The sequence below is a fragment of the Brachionichthys hirsutus genome, chromosome 15, assembly GCF_040956055.1.
Source record: "Brachionichthys hirsutus isolate HB-005 chromosome 15, CSIRO-AGI_Bhir_v1, whole genome shotgun sequence".
NCBI classification, from domain to species: Eukaryota; Metazoa; Chordata; class Actinopteri; order Lophiiformes; family Brachionichthyidae; genus Brachionichthys; species Brachionichthys hirsutus.
The window spans coordinates 3,850,337-3,854,799 of NC_090911.1; positions in this window are offsets into that span (position 1 = coordinate 3,850,337).

Genomic DNA, 4,463 nt, shown 5'->3' on the forward strand with positions numbered 1-4,463 from the left:
TGTTGGTCTGGACCGAGCCGAATGATTTCAGTCCATTTGTGTCTTTGGGTAGAATAGTTCTGAGGAATGTGAATATTCATTAAAGACATTCCTCGACATTTTACCTGTCATGTCCTGCTGCAGGTGGCATCGGCTTGACCCTGCTGATAGTCCTGATCTACTATCGGGTCTATATAAGGAAGAAACGGAATAGACGGAAGGTGGAAGAGGGGGGAAACACAATGGAAGATCACCATGGCAACCATCAAGATATAAGTGGAAAGAACAGAGACCGCTTCTTACAGGCGAATAGCAGTCAGTTCTGGGACAGGGACCTCGTGGCATTGGATCCTGGGTCAAATGGCTATGGTCGGAAGTTTAGGTCCAGAGTTGATGAAAACAGCAGCGATTTTCTCTGTCCAGGCTGTAGCTATGACAACCAGAGAGCGATGGAGGCAAACCCAATGAGGTTTAACCACAGGATAACTGCTGGAATGGAGGAAGAGGGGGAAATAGAGAAGAGGAGCGTAAGAATGATGACAAAGGAAGACAGGAGGAGGCGTGGGACTCATCAAGGAATCTTGAGCAGGGACTTTCCAACCAAACTTCCCTCTCATGGCAACATCAACTCCTCCTCTTATTCAAGGAAAGACACATCCATCCAAAGACCAGAGCCCCTTGGTGCTCATGGAGAGATGGGTGAAAGCTCCAGGACTGAGATGGATGAACAGAGCAAAGGACATGTACAGTGCAAGAACTGCCATAGAACGTACAGAGCACCAGGGAGGATTCACAACATGGATCACTACTCTCACTACAAACAGATGGACACGGGTACGAATGTGAACCACAGCCAGCCTAACATGAGGAAGAGAACAGAGTTGACAAGAGAAACGAGGAATGTCACATTTGATCTAGAGAGGTTAAGAAACCTGGAACCAAGGAACAGTCCAGGCAGAGACAAGAGTGGTGACAAGGAGAAGAGCTCCAGAAAAAAGGGGTCCAAAGTCCAGTCAAGCAGGTTACTGAAGGTTAAACCTAACCTGAACCCACTACGAAAAAGCAAAGTCCATTCAGAGAAAAGCAGCCCAAGGAAGAGTAAAGATAAAAGACAAGATGGAAAACAACGACGAGAGAGGGATGGGAGATCAGATAAGAGCACAAAGAGGAGCACTGAAAGAGTTAAGAAATCTAAAAGAGCAACTGAAGATGCACAAAAAAGAAAAGGAGCTTCACAAATGAGGCCAGCTGGTCAGGAAGGTACAGAGGATGACCAGGGTGAGTATAAAAACCCAGAGAACTCAGATACTACCAATACTGCTGACCACTCAATGTCTGCTGTTGCCATCGGACAGGGACAAGCGAGGGACATGCAAGGAGAGAGTCTTCAGTTTCAGGGAGCTGGACTGGTTCTCGGGAGCTCTGAGCTTCCCACGCAGCATCACTTAAACATCTCTGCCACTGAACACAGCGCCACCCTGTCCCCGTCTGGTTCAGCAGGCCCCCAACCGGCTGGTCAAAAAGGGACTTCCATTGTCACCAGGACTGTCCCAGGATCTCATGCAGTGTTCCCTAGCAATGTAGCTAGTGCTATTGCTCCTAGCATAGCAATCAGTGGTGGTGCTGGGGCTGCCGGGTTGACACTCATGACTCCTGCTACCTCTGTCCTAGCTTGTCCTCTGCAAGCAAGTTCAATCCATACGTCTCCTCTTCATACCAACCAGCCAACTGGGCTTGACTCCAGTTTACCAGTAAACCCAGCTGTTAATCTGGTGCCTGACCAGTCCCTCCCACAGACTCAGCTATCTTCAGACAGTTCTCCATTTACAGCAAAACTCCAGGATGATCCGGTCCAGGGACCAGTCTCTCAGACCGGCAAAGCCGTGAATCAGTTGCCTCCTGAATCTCAAGTACTGGACTCCAAAGATCCCCCCACTCCCATTACTAGGGCACCCGCAAGTGTGGATGTTCTTTCTGGGGTGCCCACTAGGGCTCAAGGGCCAGGGATTATTAAGGACAATCCGTCAAGCAATAACAACCAAGCGGGACCTGGACATGCCCGTGCTGGGTCCATGGTCAATATAACATCTGGGGTTGTGGCACTAAAGGAAGGACTTGCAACAAGAGTGTCAGAAGATGCATCAGGCGTCTCTGCGTCCACCACGTCTCCCCAAGACAACGCTTCTGTGCTGTTACAGCAGGAGTACGTGTCAGAAGGAGGAGGATCCTCCCCCAGGAGGAAGCTGAGGCTGGTGCTTCCCGAAAAGACATCCAGCCGACCCCCAACGGCACTGGAGAGGAAAATACGCTAGCTCTAATGAAGTTGATGGATGACATTCATAGTCTTTTGAAAAATGTCAGAAGACATTTAATTTGACCTCAACGCAGAACGTTCTAAAATTGAGACTGTTATGGATGTTTGGTGTTTTTTTTTAAATGAATAAACACTGAATAAAACAATCTTCCATCCCAGAAGTATCTTTGACCTTCTTCTGATGTGAAGATCACAAATTCCTACATTTTTACTTTTCACTTCACCAATTTTCAGATTAATATGGCCAGAGCTGTAAAAAGGGAGACGCAGCACCCTCCAAATGCCTTTAGGGGGCGCTGTGTAGCTGTTGACACAATCCCAGTTAGCTTTGACTCATGATGGAGGAAGAATTGAACACTTTCTGGAGACAAAATATAATTAAAGCTGAGAAGCATCAACGTGTTGTTATGTACAACCAAAACACATGACTTTACTAAAGGACTCGTTTCTTCAAGGAAGCCAGAAACTTAAACTTAAAGGTGTTTGAGGTTCTAATGAAAGGTTCATATTAATGCATGCAGATCTCATTGGATGGCTCCCACCTCTGGGCGATGGGAGCCCCATGAAAGTAGGCAACACCTTGAATGCTCGCTAGGCTAGGGCAGTGAGCGTTTGGTTCCGTTAGCGTTAAAGTGAGAAGATGGGATAGGTTTTTACAATCCTGTTTCAACCAGATCATATCTGTCCAACGGATAAACACAAGACAGAGATTCCGTCGGGACCAAAGAGGTGGACCAGCTGAATGAGGTTTCCGTCTCACGTGGCTCTTATTTCTGCAATTCTGTTAAAACTGTTCGGAGAAACTTTAATCATAGCTAAGAGGTTAAAAGTACATATTTTCTGAGCCTTCAAAGACATTTGTTTTTCAATTACAGCTTAGCGACTGAGCATGAATGCAAAGGCCAAGGCAGCAACACAACGCGCGCTGTACTGCAGGAGTACTGCAGGTGTACTGCAGGTGTGCATTATTGCAGTATGCGCAGTTAATTAAAGCAATTGTCACCGAGCGCTGAGAAATAAACAACATGAAAGAGGCTGGTTTCAGAGCAACGTCTGCACATCAATGCAGCGCTGACTTTATTCCCAAACACAGTATTAGAATCTAAAAATAAGAAAATCTTCATGGTTGTTGTTGCTCAGAGTCCTTTTATCTGCCAAAAAAAAAACCCCACATGAATACAAAGAGATACAGAGCAAGAGATATGTCCCAAGAGATATGTCCCTCATCATCATCATCATCATCAACACTAAAACAAAACTTGATTTGATTAAAAAGCATTAAAACACAGCCAACCCAGCAACACTTATAGTTTCTTAAATAGCCTCCGTGTACAGAGAAATAGAGATGACAAAAGAGACCATGCAGCCAATCAACCGCTCTGCCTCCTCATCATCACTTCACGCACAGGACGAATCCAAATCAATATTATCAGCAGACATATGCCAGGAGGAGGAGCTGCCATCCTGCAAAGGATTTTACAGCAAAGAATCATTTGTCATTTCATTATTTTAGCTAAAATACGCTGGAGATCTGAGCCTCAGAGGCGGCGCCGGGTCAAAATGGCAACAGAGTGGATTCAGCAGGGCTTTTGGTTCAGATCCCAATCCGCCCTCTGACTCTGCAGAGGGTGAGGCATCAAACCGAAGGCCCAGAACCAGCGAGGAAACGCTGCGTGCTGCTCGTCTCTGTGCGCCGTGTGGAAATTCATTGGCTCTAACTTGACAGCTCAAACATTTATGTTACAGAAATATACAGCAGCTCTTCAGCCTGTTGGACCCGGTGCATAACAGCAAACAGGAAGTACATGTAAGGACTGCAGACAGGAAAAGAGAGAGGCTTGGGAGTACACGCCTATAATCAGGGGTCACAGCACAGAGCTCCGCCTCTCCTCACCGCGAGACGCGCTTCAATTCAAATCAGAGCGCGTCTCACAGTCACAACAAAAACACGGCCAGACATGCAGCAGCTGGATGAAGGTACTTCTACTTCCTGTCTGCTCAATAATACACAGACATCTCCCGCTACTCTATGGACTGAAGTGCTGAACTTTATTAAAGTGTAGTGGCCCGTTGGCGGAGTCCCCGGGGGGGGGGCCAGGCTGGAGCGGGGCCGGGTGCAGAGCAGGGAGTGGCAGTAGACGGGCGGAGCTCGGCGTCCTTCGTCCTGAGA